The 15,693-nt window shown below is 51.7% G+C and overlaps 1 protein-coding gene and 1 long non-coding RNA gene across 14 annotated transcripts in view; one reads left to right on the top strand and one right to left on the bottom strand.

The window, feature by feature from the left end:
* Nucleotides 1–7,566, bottom strand: part of MICAL2 (microtubule associated monooxygenase, calponin and LIM domain containing 2) — a 225,826-nt gene extending 218,260 nt beyond the window's left edge. For 3 of the 11 annotated variants that reach the window (XM_023239563.2, XM_045038968.1, XM_023239564.2), the window contains exon 1: nt 7,400–7,566. The gene's annotated coding sequence lies outside the window, so the exon portion shown is untranslated. The remainder of the gene's footprint in view (nt 1–7,399) is intronic. The other 8 variants (XM_023239566.2, XM_045038967.1, XM_023239567.2 and 5 more) reach the window with 4 other exon arrangements.
* Nucleotides 7,567–7,722: 156 nt separating this feature from the next.
* Nucleotides 7,723–15,407, top strand: LOC109492005. 3 transcript variants are annotated; one of them, XR_006586383.1, is made up of 5 exons: nt 7,723–8,305; nt 8,648–8,855; nt 12,974–13,104; nt 14,303–14,446; nt 14,767–15,407. It is a non-coding gene; the product is annotated as an uncharacterized LOC109492005 (long non-coding RNA). The 3 variants fall into 3 exon arrangements; XR_006586384.1 differs by lacking the exon at nt 14,767–15,407 and having other exon boundaries at nt 7,727–8,305; nt 14,303–14,485; XR_006586382.1 differs by lacking the exons at nt 14,303–14,446; nt 14,767–15,407 and adding an exon at nt 13,495–13,855 and having other exon boundaries at nt 7,729–8,305.
* The last annotated feature ends 286 nt before the right edge of the window (nt 15,408–15,693 follow it).

The raw sequence follows: 15,693 nt of genomic DNA, 5'->3' as shown, positions 1-15,693 counted from the left end.
GGCTCAGCGGCCCCGTGGGCCCTGCCTCTTCACACCCTGGTTGCTTCCCAGCAGGTCCAAAGAGGAGCAAAGGGGAGAAACAGGCACAAACAGATGCCTAGATTCTGTCTGTGGGGGTCCACAGGAGGCTAGCGACAGCCGATGCCATCGAGGAAGAGGACTGAGGGCTGGAGGGCAGGAGGGAGAGAGACTTTTCGTTGAATTACCTTTGTCCTGAGTGAGTATGGGACCATCATGTACTCATGTGTGTGCGGGCGAGTACTGAGCATCTGTGTGTGTCTGTGTGTGGGCGGGTGAGTCATTTTTTTTAAGAGAGTCTGTGATGTCAGGTACAAGATAACAGACACACCCAAGATGGAGATGGAAACCCGGAGTGAGCAGGAGTCCTGGGCCTCCAACTGCCACAAACCTGGAATCCAGAGGAAGCTGGAGATCTCATCCAGAGTCTCCTCTTCCTTCACAACAGTCATGTCCTGCAGCTCCAGCAGAAGGCCGAGGAGCTCTCCCCCCACAGCCCCAACCAGTTGCACAAGCCCCACAGGACACTCCCTGAGGAAGTGATACACCGAGTCCTCTCTCTGAAGTCTGGAAAGAGGCCTCCCCAGTACCCCTGTCTATTCCTCTCTTCTGTATCATCTGCTATCAGACCCCTACCTCCTTCAAGCAGGGGCCTCCTGACCTTTGTATCAAGCTGTGCGAAAGCCCAGCTGTCCTGACACATGGAGCCATCAGCTCTCTGACTTTACAGCGGCCACGAACTCCACACACAACACGTCAATACACCCTTCTCGTCCAGGATGAACAGTTGTCCAACAGGGTAGGTCAGCAGCTCTGCCAGCCCCCCGCAGGCCCTGGGCCCACTCTGCTCCAGGCAACAGCTCTCCTGGTGACCAAAAGGTCCAAGTGGCTTTTTCCTAGAACCTTTTCATGTCCCCTCCCCCGACACCTCATTCTCCTGGCCCCCGGTACAAGTTAAACCCCGAGATCCTGCAAATCTTTACCAGTCACCGTCTGCACTCAGATAAGAAGCCAAGGCCAGCCTTTCAAAGTCATGAGAGCAAAGAAGTAGTTTCTGTATCTGTTATAACACATCGATAGTTCAGCTGCAAGGCCAGAACAGGATGTTCCTAAACTCCCACTCCTGCCTCTGGCGTGGCTAGGCTTCTGCACTGGGTGTGTCTGAAGCTCATGCCCGAAAACGTCCCGTAAACCTTCTCTTGTGGCAGGTTGGAGAGCAAGAGCCACTGTCCAACTCTTTGCCACCCTACTCTTGTGCCAGCCGGAAGGACATCTGCACTGCACATCCCTCACGGCCCGGAAAGGAGAAAACAACCTGAGCCCCAAACCAGCAGGAAATAAGTCCCGATTCTGAGACCTGCCTTTACGTGTGTATTCCCCAAAGAGAAATCTGACCAAGCCTTGGAAGGAATGCAGATACAGCCAGGCCAGGTTTTCCCAGAATGAGCTACAGTAATATCTAGGTGTGTAAAGAGCCCAGAGCAATTGCATTTAAGAAACGATATCACACCTGGCCATCAAAAAGGCTCTTCGTAGGGGACACAGAGGTGGACATTTCCTCAACAGCTGACAAAGAAGGGAAGGGTCTCAAACGTCAGACTCCATGGTGATCCAGCCTTGCAGGGGAAGTTTGTTTGTGATCAGAGGGCCCATGTCCCCTATCATCCCTGCCAGCTCTGAGTTTGTGAGACCAGATGATCAGCGCTTTAGGAAGGAGGAGACTTATCAGGGCACACCAGCCATGTTTTCTCCCTCCGGCGAAAATGCAGGGAGGAAAACAGAAATGGTGGAGGGAGTGGTCAGCTCCCCCCCCCACCACTCCCACCCACCACCCCTCCCAAAGTGAGGGGAGCAGGGTGTTTGACGGTCAGGCGCTTTCCGCAGAGGACAAGACAGGCCACTGGGGCCAGAAGCTTTGCCCTGCCTACCTTAACAACCATGTTATTTTGTGTTCCTCTGATATCTCAACCTCCCTGAATAAAAATGTCGAAATCAGAGCCTAACATTAGAACGATTTCATTTTAGGGAAACCAGAATGAAATTCTCAGGAAGGAAAGTGGGGGGGGGGGGGGAGGTAGAATGGGAGAGGGAGAGGCTGCGTGGGTTCTATGGCTGCCTGTCTCCTAAGCCCCAGCTTTATTCCCTAAATGAGGCGGCCCAGGTATGTTAAGATAATGTCGTAAAACAAAATAAGCAAATACCAAAATGCCAATGGCTCTGTGACCTTTTCCACACACATAGCTGTACAAAATGCATGAATAACTTTGTCTACCCATCCACGTTGAAGAAAATTTTTTAACTTTTTTTAATGTTTATTTATTCTTGAGACAGAGAGAGAGAGAGAGGGAGAGAGCGTGCAGGGGCGGGGGCGGAGAAGGGGAGACACAGAATCTGAAACGGGCTCCAGGCTCTGACCTGTCAGCACAGAGCCTGACATGGGGCTTGAACCCACGAGCCAGGAGATCATGACCTGAGCTGAAGTCAGACTCTCAACCAGCTGAACCACCCAGGTGCCCCGAAAATTCTTTTTTAAGAAGAAAAAAAACCCAAATATTTGGATTTTCCATTAGAAAATAAAATATTTTGAGTATTAAAAATTTGAAGAAAATGCTAAAAAGACTACTAAAGATAAAGGGAAACAAATCGACTCTCCCACGGTTATCAAAAAAAAAAAAAAGGACTTAAAAATTTTTAATTTTGTTATATTTCCACCTAGCAGAAAAGACCGTCTACGTGGAGAAAAAGAAAACAAAAACGAACAAAACAACAAAAACACGAAGAAGAAAAACCTCCTCATTCTGAGGGCTGTTTGCAGAGGGGGCCCCTGCTGGGTGCATCGGACCATCTGGAGATTCGACAAGGAATCCACGAGTGACGCACACCTTTCCTTCCCTCCGGAGCCTCCAGTGTCCTTCATTAGGATTCCCACAAAGGTGCCAGAGGTGGTGCAAATTCAGACAAGACACTGAAAGGTCCCAAGCGTCCGTCTTTGGCGGTCCCAACCGGCCAGCTGCAGACGAAGAGTGACTTGAGAAGGCTCCACAGCTGGCCAGGTGTGGGGCAGGTGAGGCGGCTGGCGAAGGCACAGAGAGGAAGCGCTGCGCAGACAGAGGTGGGCAGAGGTCTCTGTGCAGCCCGAACACCAAGTGCCCGGGTGAGAATGCAGTGGTGCCTGCGGCTGACTAAGGGCCAGGGATTCCAAGCCCTGGCAGAAATGACCTCAGAGCCTGTCAGCCCCACACATGATCCGGGGAGCCCAACTGCTGACCAGGGCACAAAGGCGGCCGTCTGGGCTCCCCACCACAAACCAGAGCGGCGCGGTGAGCCCAGAAAATAGTTCTCCTATTATTTCACGAGGTTTACAGACTGACGCTTGCTGGGGAAACCTCCACACGCGAGCAAGTCCTTTTATTTTTTTTAAACCTCTTATCTAAACACAGTCACAGGCAGCCACACGAGCCCGGGACGGGGTTCATTCACTCAAAATGCATTTCCTGAGTGGCTACACCACTGGACGGATGCTCAGCAAGGCTCCGCCCCGTCCCGGATGCCACAAGGGCATCCAGCACGGCACAGATGTGGATCCCAGTCTCAGAGGGTTTGGTGGCCGGGGGGGAGGAGGTGGGCACATAAAACGGAGGGTAACGGCTGGGTAAAAGGCGGAGGGGAGACTGCTCCAGACTAAAATAGGCATAGAAGGACTAGCAACCAAATGCAGCATACAGACTTTGGAGGCTGATTCGAACAGACCAACTGTGAAGGTCCTTTCGGAGACAAGGAAATCCGAATACAGACAGAGAAGACCAAAGTACTGTTAATTTTATTACATGCAGTAGCAGCAGTGTGGTTATGAAAGAAAACATTCTTTTAAAAATAGATCTAGGCTGGATTATATAGGGGCAAAATGACAGGATACCAGAGATTGGCTTTCAAATACTTCAGGAGGAAGGGAACCTGGGTGGCTCAGTTGGTTAAGCGTCCGACTCCTGATTTCAGCTCAGGTCACGATGTCCCTCGCTGACAGTGCGGAGCCTGCTTGGGATTCTCTCTCTCTCCCTCTCTCTCTCTCTACCCCTTCCCTGCTTGCACATGTGCAAGCTCTTTCTCTCTCCCTCTTTCTCTCTCAAAATAAATAAACTTTAAAATATAAGTTAAAAAATTTAATTCAGGATAGAAGGGGAGAAAAGAGAGCGATGAAGCCAGCCTGGCATCATCTTGCTGACGATTGAAGCTAGATAATGAGTAGATGGGGCTCATTATACTATTTTCTCTCCTTTTGTGTCTGGAAATGTTCATGGATATTTTAAAATAGAGGACTGCAGTACATTATGGTGGATAGGTTAATGAAAACTGGTACAAAAGGCTAAGGCAATACTGAACAAAGGAGAACCAGGAAATAAGTGGGTTAAGTTTTGTGAGTGTTTTCAATGCCATGTCCTAGTGGGGTGGGAAGACTTGCTCACAAATAATTACAACAGAAGTCGGGGAATAGGAAGTACAGCAAAGGGAGATGCACATACCAGCCCCCCGAGTACAGAGCGCAGCCACCAGGCTTTCCTGCTTTCTTCGGTATTTAATTCACCACATAAACCTCATTCATATAGACGGAGACCAGAATCCTAGCTTGGTTACTCACTAGCCAAGCGATGGGGGTGGGGGGGGGGGAGGAGGAGCTCTAACTTGCCCCAGTCTCAGTTTCCTCATCTGTAAAATGGGGACTATCCCAGTATTCCCTTCCCTGGCTCTTTAAACAACAGATACGTTTAGCCCTGGCAGGGCTTCTAGGATTAGCAAACCTTCTTGCATTCCTACCCTACCCTTCCGGCCAGAATCAAGGCTCTCCACCAATAAGGCAAGACCTCTATCCTTCAGTAGCAGGCAGCGAAAGGGGCAGGTCAGTGGTTGGGAGACACCCAGATGACGGTAGGGACCTGGGTGGAGAGAGGACATGCCCCAATTATAGGCAGAGGGAGGGTTACCCAGCTGTTCCGCTGCTCCTTCCAACTCCTGGGAATGGGCCTCCGATGACCACAGCTAAAACCAACCTTAGTCCATAAGATGCTTTTTACTAAAGTACAACTGGTTGGTATCTGGCTAATCATGATTTGCTTTTAAGGAGAGGGATGAGCAGAAAGCCTGGGATGTCTGGGACTGAAGGAAGGAAGGAGTCAGGGACAAGAGTGATGTCATTTTTTTTAAGAAAGGTATGCTTGGGGCGCCTGGGTGGCGCAGTCGGTTAAGCGTCCGACTTCAGCCAGGTCACGATCTCGCAGTCCGTGAGTTCGAGCCCCGCGTCGGGCTCTGGGCTGATGGCTCAGAGCCTGGAGCCTGTTTCCAATTCTGTGTCTCCCTCTCTCTCTGCCCCTCCCCCGTTCATGCTCTGTCTCTCTCTGTCCCAAAAATAAATAAACGTTGAAAAAAAAAATTTAAGAAAGGTATGCTCAAGCTGAGGATCTCAATCATCTTACAACCATAACCTCAACAACTGCCCCCCAGCCCCGCCCCGGCAAATAAAACAAACAAAACTAGAATCAGATCTGGGGTAGAGGTTATTCCAGGTAATAGCCCTCCTAGACAGTCCCGGGAGCCAACTCTCAGGGGTGAGACCAAGTCAGTGGCAGAGGCAGGCTCTCCGCCTTCACCCCCCAGATAACACCCAAACACCAGCCGCTAATCCCTCCCCATCTCAGCCTGACCAACACCAGCCACTCATCCCTGACTGGAGGACAGACTGAGCAAGCTGTCTGCAGGCTGAACAACCTGGGTTAAGCAGGGTCAGTTCAAGCGCGTTGCCAAAGCAGGAGCCCCCGGAATCTTTGGACAGCATCTTTTCAGAGGCCACAAGGCTCCAATCGGCACACAGTGGAGGCGTGATTCTGTAGCACCTCAGTTTCCACAGCCACAGGGCAGCAGGAAGAGTACTGGGTTTAGTTCTGGCAGAGCCTGGTTCAAATCCTACCTCAGCCACTTTCTGTGGGACCTTGGGCACTTACCCTCCCTGAGACTAAAATGAGGACAGAAAAACAGAGTTTTTGGAGAGCAACCACACAATCTGCTGCAAATGTGCCACAGGACAGGACCTGTCAGTAGGCACTTCGTAAATCTGCCTTCTGCCTGAAGGCAACTTCCTACTGCAAAAAGAGTCTTCAGAATATCGGGGGCTTCCCTGGAGACTTGAGGCCCCCTTGCTGGGTTTGCCTCCCCTGCCAAGAAGACAAAAACAGAGCTGGCCCAGGTGCCAGAGCCCCTGGGCACATAAACATCAGCGGGCCAGCCGTCTACTGGCTTTCTTCCTGAGGGACCTGCCCAGAAGGGGGCCGGTTAGTGACTTCACCCTTCACTGAAACCACAGAAGACTATCGTGAGAAAGCGGGACTGACAGCAAAAGGGTCCACACACTGCCACCCCAAGCCCCCTAAGGCCTGAGAGGCTTCCAAAGAAAAGCTCTCTTGGCCTTAAGAACCAGGTTACAGAATTAACAATGTGGAAGGAGACACACGTTTACTCTGGTTTCAACACGCCTCTTCCCCATCCAGCAAAGGCGATTCCTTGCTCTGCCGGGAGGGAGGCCGGCCTAGGATAAAGTTAACCCTACCGGCTCCAGTCTGGAAGCCAGGTAAATGGTGGCAGGGACTTCGGGCAAGGCCCCACTTCCCCTCAGAGCCAGTCTGGCAACAGCAAGGCAGGCGCGGCAGATGCCCGGTGGGGTGCTCCGGGACCTGGGTGCGCTTGGGCTGCGCCTGGGCTGCAGGGGGCGGGGGGGGAGGGGGGCAGGGTATGCGGCAGAGAGAAGACAGAGCCACGGCCCCCTGGCCACCTCCACCACCCGCCCCAGACTCAGTCCCAAACCCAGCCCGCAGGAGGCCAGGCAGGCCACTGACATTTGGCCCAACTTAACTTCCTGTTGTTAAGGAGGGAGGAGAACCGGGGCTGGGTAGGGGAGTGCCCAGTGAAGAGCCGGGGAAGAGCGTGAACAGAGCGGAGCCCAAATTATGGGAAAGCAAAGTTTGAAAATGATCTGCCCCGGTGGCATGCGGTACTACTGGCGCGTGGCGCCCACTCTGTGTTGACGTTTGGGGATTTTCTAGGCTTAGAATTACAAGGTTTGGTTGTTGGGGAGGAGTAAGAGGTAGTTCGGGCTAGAGTGGCAAGTTTTAATTGCGTTCTAATCGATTCCGAGACCTATCGGGCAGCCCCGGCCTCCCTGGGGCAGGGCCACCTGCTTGCCGGGCTCCCCGCGGGGTGGGTTTGAGGCAAGAGATGCTGCGGCCGCACCTGACTCTCCCCGGCGCGGGCCAGGGCGCAGAGTCCAGGCTCGGCTGCCCACGGTCCCCACCCGCCCACCCTCCCTGGAGCCCGGTTCCCCACCCCACCCCCTTACCGAGATCCGCGCCGGCCGCCGAGCCTCGGGTTAGCTTCTGCGTTCGCCTCGAGCCGCGGACGCGGCGCTCAGGACCCGCAGGCGGCCTGCGGAGCTGGGAGCCACCGAGGCAGCCCCGCGCAGGCTTAGCCGGGCTAGCGCCTGCAGTTCTGCTCGGCGCGGCCAACCCGGCTGGTAGCCGCCCCCATCGGCGGCGCGGCCAATGACAGAGCAGCCGGGGGCGCGGCCCGCCCCCGACCCGAGGCCCGCGGCCAATGGCAGTGCGGCGCGGAGCCCACCCCCGCTCCACGCCCGCTCCGCCCCCATGGGGCCAGCTGTCACCGCGTATGCCGCGGGCGCACGTGGGCTGTAGCCTGCCCCCAGCGCCGGGAGCCCCGGGCGCTCCCACCCAGACCAGCGGAGGGCCAATGAAGGCGGGGCGTGATGGTGCTGCTAGATGAAAACCTGGGCGCTAGAACCTTAGTGTGAAGGAAGAGGCTGGGGCTGGGCCTCGGCTCCTTGGCTTGGGCAGCTGGAAAGCAAGCCTCAGCTTCCCCTTTTGAAAGTGCGGGAGCAGCATGGCACTTCCTGTAACGGTCGTGGACCTCCCTCCTTGCTTTGCTCCTTGACTACCCTGGGCTTCCGCAAACGCCCTGCTAGCTAATAGGCTCTTTCTTTCACCTGGACTGGCCTTGCTTCGAATACAGCTGGTGGGAAGAGGGAGGGTAGTACAGACCACCTGTGTTACCTTCGTCAAAATCACCGAAGCACCCTGTTCTCTTGGCTGTCAGATGACTACCTTAATCTCTGCTCTGCCCACGCTCCTGGGTTGCCCAGACCCCCTCAGCTCCAGAGGGCATCATCCACAGAAAATACAGTGTGAACAGCGTGGGGTCTAGCGAGGGGTGCAAAGCGACTCCGTAAGCGGTAAATACTACACATAGCTTGTGCAGGACTTCTCCAGTATAGCAGGCATCACGAAACAGGGATCCCAGGGGCAGGAGCCATGTCTTGGTCACCTCTGAGACCCAGGGCCTATCACTGGCTTGGCCCCAGGTAGGCATCAATAGAGGTTCTTGGAACTGAGCTGACCCGGGAGAGAACAGGCAAGCTTGGGCAGTGAGAAAACAGTGTTGTGGCTCCAGGCTGCTGGAGTTTCCACCGGACCACCCTCTAGAGACACCACGTTCCCTTGCCAGGCAAGTACCAACAGAACAGTTGGCCCCCATCAAACCCGGGGTTTATTTTGTTCTCTCTGCTCCTTACCAGGTGATCCTACTCCAGGCCTTTTGCGTTTTCCCAGGGAAACAAGCCTGCAAATAAGCCTCAGCAAAAGCCGCCCCTGCTCTGTGTGTAAAACAGCGATGGCTCCCAGAGGGGCAGCTCTCCACTCAGAAAGAACTCCCCCTGTGAGGCCAGTTGATGGAGTGTTTTCTGGGCACGTTTTCTCATTGAATCCTGAGTATGGCTCTGTAAGGTACGTATCTTTATTATCCTTCCCTTTAACAGATGTGGAAACTGAGACTCAGGGAGGCAAAGTAACTTGTCAAGGTCACATGGTTAATAGGTAACAGAGTTGGAATTTGAGCCCAGAGCTATCTGATTCCAGAATGTGCATGCCTAACCACAGTGCGCTGGGGCCGCTACAGTCCTGCCCGTGCCTCTGGAGCACTGGACAGGCCACGTCTATCTCTAAAGGAACTGCTCTGGGGCCTGACCTGCCCAAACATTCCATTGAGCTCAGGCCTGGGCACTGTCAGGGCAAGAGATGAGAACAGCCTGGTCCTGCTTTATTCACACACTGATATAGGAAACCCTAGACAGAGAGGAGCTTCAGGAGACACCCTCACCACAAAGCCTCAGTGGACACAGGGCCTCTTCCTTCTGGCCTGTGTCTGAGACACCCATGTTGGGGATCTAGCTGGAGATAGTCATTCATTCAATTCACAAATGCTATTCCCAGCTGAAGCTGAATGTGTTTCCTGCATTCATGTAACTCATGCTTCATAAGCATAAGCACAAGGTGTTATAGGAACTGTATTCTTTATTACTTTTATGTTTTTTTTATAATTCCAATCACCTTATCTCTAGCACAACGTTCTCCAAGTTAAATTTAACACTACTTCAGGAGCACTTTGGGCCAACCAAGTTTTGCAAGATAGCACTGTTCAGTATAGAAGTTTGATTAGCTCAAAAACTGAAACTTACCAGTGCCTTTCTAGACTCTTCCTCTCTTCTCCCCCACCCTACTCCCACCCAATCTCTTTAACTCTGGGGCTCGGGTAAGAAAGACCCTTGCGGGGCGCCTGGGTGGCGCAGTCGGTTAAGCGTCCGACTTCAGCCAGGTCACGATCTCGCGGTCCGTGAGTTCGAGCCCCGCGTCAGGCTCTGGGCTGATGGCTCAGAGCCTGGAGCCTGTTTCCGATTCTGTGTCTCCCTCTCTCTCTGCCCCTCCCCCGTTCATGCTCTGTCTCTCTCTGTCCCAAAAATAAATAAACGTTGAAAAAAAAATTAAAAAAAAAAGAAAGACCCTTGCTAGGTGAGCTTTTAGGGCAAGCTGGGAGCTGATGGGGGCTAACTGCGTGGATGAGGGTAAGCCTCGGGACTTCGCAAGCCAGTGGCCAGGGCCCCTCACCACCACACACAAGCCACCCTTCCTGGCCATCTCCCCAGAGGGTGGATAGAAAAAGAGACAGGAGACAATGCCACCCCCTCTGGACAGAGCAGTAACCATGGCATATCCTGCTGGACTGTGTGTCTGGGAGTTTATACAACTGAGCTCTTCAAAGAGAAGGTCATGCAATGCTAGAGCCGACCGTAGAGGAAATATCAGCTAAGCCCCTCACTTAACAGATTAAAGAAATAGAAAAATAAACGGAGCTGCAGGGAAGGGAAGGTGCTCGTGAGTGTCACGGAGCGTGGGAGTGGGTTCCAGGTCTCTAACGCCCCCGCCTCACTCCTAGCACGCACGCAAGCTCACACTCCTTGTGCCGTGGCTCAGTATGCTATATTTAATAATAATCTCTTCCTCAGCCCACTCTGTCAGGACGGAGAATGTGTGCTGGTGAAGGTTGTCTGGGAGATACAGATGGCCACATTAGCATCAGAGGGAGGGAGAGAAGGAAGGCCCAGATTCATCCCTAAAAATATCTGCATCTCAGACTGGAAGCGATGGGTTTACCAGCACATACGTGCCTCCCTGGAAAAAACTTCAGCTGGTGATCTCCGTCATCATTGGTTATCTACCTGATGGGTTCTGAAAAGGCTCTGGGGGTGTTAGGGCTGGCTTCTTTTTATTTCCAGCCTAGCAATTTGCTTGAAGGTCAGAGTTGAACTAAGTGGATTCCTTTTTTTTTCCTTTTCAAAGTTTTATTTAAATTCTAGTTAGTTAACATACAGTGCGATATTGTTTTCGAGGGTAGAATTCAGTGATTCATCACTTACATACAATACCCAGTGCTCATCACAAGTGCCCTCCTTAGTACCCATCACCCATCTAGCCCATCCCCCAGCCACCTCCCTCCATCAACCCTCAGTTTGTTCTCTGTCATTAAGTCTCTTGTGGTTTGTTTTCCTCTCTTCTCTTCACCCCCTTCCCATATGATCATCTGTTTTGTTTCTTAAATTCCCCATTATGTGGATTCCTGAAGCAGAGATTTTCTGTGGGGGAGCCAGGGTGCCTCTCACGGCATTTGAATGGCAGGAAAAAGAGATATACCACCTGTGTCTCCCCGTCCAAATGAAAAAGGGTCCAGGACCTCAGACCTCTTCCTCCTGTACTGATGTTCCAGGAAAGCTGGTTCTCATCAGCTTCATCCCCACACTGCTACCAAAAGCCTTTGGGCTTTCAGGAGAAACAGGAAGACTGGTATCTATACAAAGTCCAGTGACCTTCTTAAATGATGAGAAAAGGCAGACTGGTCCCAGGCCACCTTAGGAGCTATGTTTGGAGAAGGACTTCCTAAGCCAGGAAGTGGAAACATTTGTGCCTCCCTCAAACAGTGTATGAGAAGCAAGATCACTAGGCCCTTGTTCTAGCCCATTATCTTCCTGATAGGGCTCTGAATGCTCCACTTTCCATAGAGAAAACGTATAAATGTTTTCAAGGTCCGTAGGAACTCATCAGGCCTACCACATTTTCGGTGGGTTTTCCAGAGACAGTTTGGGGGAGAAATGGCACCTGTCAAAATCAGTAATGCCTGTAGCTCTTTGGGGACTGTGTGCATGTTGGCAGCAATGATGGGAAAGTCAGTGCTGGAGAGCTGAGAGCAGGAAGGAGATGAAATCCCAACCAGAGCAAATAGAGACAGAGAGTGGGTGTGCAGAGGGTGAGACATGGGATTATGAAAGTTGTCTATCCCCAGGCCCAGATACCCTGGGGAGTGTATATGCCTGTGTGTCTGTGTGCACATGTGCAAGCTCAAAGCCAACTGTGAAATACAAGGACATAAGTCTGGTCCTTAGAGACACAAGAGGTGAAACAATGCTATAAAACCCATTGCATCCTCCAGGCAGGCTAGGCCACACCTGCAGCTCAGGCAGACTCGCGTTCATGCAAACCTGCCACCCGTTCTAGAGCACACTGCTGAAATTGCACGGAGCTAGGGAAGCCGCTTCCAAATCCTCCATAGTGAAGCTGGCAAGGAGCAAGGACAGGGATACTTTTCTCTGTTCCAGCTCATGGAGGGGACTCACTCAAGTTTATCTGTCCATCCACCCCTCCACCCACCCATCCATTCATCATATATCCACCCCATAAATATGTACAGTGCAGTTATTCTAAGAGACGTTCTAGCTAAGTAATTAGTAACATAGTCTCTGAAGTCAAGATGCCTGAGTTTGAATCTCAGCTCTGCCATGTGTTAACCGTGTGACCCTGGGCAAGTGACTTAACCTCTCTGTACAGCAGGCTCCTCACCTATAATAGGGGAATAGTAATAGAGAGATGTGTGCATACTACAGTGACTGGTACATAGTAAATTATGTATAAATGTTTTTAAATAAAATAAATGGGGGGTGATATTAATAAGGATGTAGGGAACTAGAGTCTCTAAGAGGCATCATTATAAGCAACTCCAGATCAGGGACATGGCCACTCCCATCTCTAAACTTGTGTGTTTGAAGAGAGTACAATTATCATCCATACCTTAGAGATGAAAAAATAGAATCTTGCAGAAGTGAAGTCACTCGCTCAAGCTCTCGCAGGAACCAGCATATGGCAGGGTGAATCTGACTGGCTGACGTGTGAGCCTGTGCTCTGTACATATTCCCGGCTACCAGACTGGGCACAGCTCCCAGGCCTGGCCAACACCAGAGCCCCAGTGGTGACTGGTCCAACAGATGTGCCCATGGTCCAAGCGGATTTCGCCTTCAGGACCAGTGTGTAGATAGAGCTATCTCTTTCCGAAGAAGTCGAGGCTAGCTGTCAGCGTGTTCCCCATGCAGTAGAAGAGACCCAACCACAATAGGAGAGAAAGAGATTCCTATGATTGCAGAGACCAGAAGTGAGATCCCCAACAACCTTTCTTTGCAATTCTCTTGGTTCTGCCTTCCTCTGAGTTGGCTTTGTCTTCAGGCTGGTTTTCCTCATTGTAGCTGCTGCCAATAGCTCTTGTTGCCACCAGCAACCTTATCCAAAAGAGAACATTTCCGGCCCAGCATTCCAAGCAGGAGTCCTGAGACCCACTCTGCCTGGATTGCATCACATGCCCACCTGAACTCTTAGGGTAAGCAGAGGACTGGAATGTGCTGACTGGCTGTGCAGGGCGGGGCCCCTGCCTGGCTCTGGGGGGACTCAGCCTCCCCTGAGACACCAGGCTGCACGGGAGGGAGGCCGTCGCTTGATCGAAAGCAGAGTACAGTTAGGAAGGGAAGGAGGGACACATGGCCATGTGCTGGGTTGGTACAGATATGAACTCGCAGAAGGAATTCGTGCTTTTTGTCTCTCAGAGAGTCATGTCATTCTGACCTCCCCCGTCCACACTGTACCCCCACCTGCCCCACATACCAACCCCCGTTAAGCTTCTCTCTAAGTGCAGTGCATCCTGTAGTAAATACATTTTAATTAAAATCGAATTCCTGCCCAACTGCTTTTCTGTTCAAATCTTTCCCCTCAGTGCAGTTCAGATGGCATTAGACTGTGCAGTGCAACCTGGCCCCTGATGGGTTCAGAACAGCTCGTCCTCCCCTCGTCAGAGGAGTGCAGTATGCAGGGGGCACTCAGGGTATCACCGTGATGGAGCTGGAGCCCCGGGACAGAAAAGCCTGAGCAAGCCACACAGGTCAAATCCTGGTGGAAAGGGTTCAGGCTCCAACAACCTGTCTGCAACCTCTGCTGTCCATAATGGTGTGACTTCCAGCAAGCCAGTTAATGAAGAGAATAGCCCTTACTCATAAGGGCAGAGTAGGGAGCAAATCAGATGACAAATGTGAAGGCTTATTGTTGACCTCATTAAATGTCAGTTGCTTTCTCCCCTATTTGTGAGTGTGGCGATTTTATTTCATAGCAACTTGCTAAGCTACAATTGGGGTTCCCAGAACACACTTTCCTGGAGGGTTCCAAGCAGGCACCAGCCCCTAGGAGACTAGGAAGGTGAAAGGGACAGCAGGCTGCGGGCGCGCCGGGAAGGTCCGTGCCGGGCTTCAGGCGCTACTGCCGCGCATGCGTGTTGTTGATGGCTTAGGGGGCATTAGCTGGGCTCCTGGGAGTAGCTTCCTCCAGCATCCCTGAGTCCGGGGCCCCTGCGCATGCACCAATTTGGCAAAATGCACAAGCTGCTTCTAAGGGTCACTGCATCGTTAAGGTTGTGAGTGGTGAGAAATAAATACAAATCCCAGCTTCTCCTCCAGGGTTCCGGGTTGCCCGGGTTCGAGTTTCCTCTTAATTTCTCCCACTCCCATCCAAATTTTCTTCCCACTTACCAGCTCTGCCAAAGGATACAACTTTGGGCCCACCAGCCGACGCGAGATGCCTGCTTTCCATAGACCATTGTGTTGTGAACTCCAATCCCGATGATCATCCCTTATTCCAGATCCCATGAATGATCCTGCTTCCCTGATCAATCCCTGGTATGATGGTAAATAAAACTGCCACTTCTTGTAAGCCGACCACGGGCGCATGCATTATGATTCTTCACAACATCCACATAGGACTGTGAGAACTTCTGAGAATTACTGACTGAGACTCTTGACGCTGTTTTACACTTTTTATATTAGGGTTCCAGATAAGTGAAACCAATAGGAGATATATATGGAGATATAGGAGATATATGGAGATAATAGGAGATATATATATATGGATATATAGGAGATAGACAAATGGATTCATTATGAGAAATTTGCTCGTGTGATTATGGAGACTAAGTAGTCCCACAATCTACCCTTTGCAGGCTGGAGACCCAGGAAAGCCAGTGGTGTAATTCCAATCTGAATCTGAAGGCCTGACAACCAGCCAGCCGAAGGCAAGAGTCATAGAGAGCCGTGCCTCCTCCAAGGGCAGGAGAAGACCAGTGGTCCAGTTCAGCAGTCAGGCTAAGAAGTGAATTCCCCCTTCTACTGCCCTTTTGTTCTACAGGCTCTCAAGGCATTGGATGAGGTCTGCTGACATTGGGGAGGGCAACAGGCATTCTACCCATTCTTATCCAGAAACCCCCCCAAAGACACCCCCTGAAATGATGTTTAATCAAATATCTGGGCCAGCCAGGTTGACACATAAAATTAACCACCACACTTGGCTAAACCCAAACCAAAGAGGTTAAATACTGTGTCCTAGTAACTGGCAGAACTAGAATTCAAACCCTGGTGTATCTCACTCTTGCGCCTGAACTCCTGTCACTCACTGGCTCGGAAACGCGTCAGGAGCATTATCCCATTAATTATAAAAGGCCGCAAATGTGATGTATACTCATTAGGAGTAGGAAAGACTCTTAGACTTATCAGTTTAAAATGTTCAAGATGCCAAGGGGCACCTGGGTGGCGCAGTCGGTTAAGCGTCCGACTTCAGCCAGGTCACGATCTCCCGGTCCGTGAGTTCGAGCCCCGCGTCCGGCTCTGGGCTGATGGCTCAGAGCCTGGAGCCTGTTTCCGATTCTGTGTCTCCTTCTCTCTCTGCCCCTCCCCCGTTCATCCTCTGTCTCTCTCTGTCTCAAAAATAAATAAATGTTAAAATGTTCAAGATGCCAAAGAGGTGACAACAAAAGATAACGGAACGTACCCCAAAAGGTGTACAAGCACTGCCAAGAGGAAATACGTTGGAGGTCCGCTGGTCATCACACAAGTTGCACCTTACGCACACAGGTTTAGGCTGTGTCTCAGCT

The sequence above is a fragment of the Felis catus genome, chromosome D1, assembly GCF_018350175.1.
Source record: "Felis catus isolate Fca126 chromosome D1, F.catus_Fca126_mat1.0, whole genome shotgun sequence".
Lineage (NCBI taxonomy): Eukaryota > Metazoa > Chordata > Mammalia > Carnivora > Felidae > Felis > Felis catus.
Note: the sequence above shows the minus strand (reverse complement) of the source record. Positions and strands in the feature narration are given on the sequence as shown.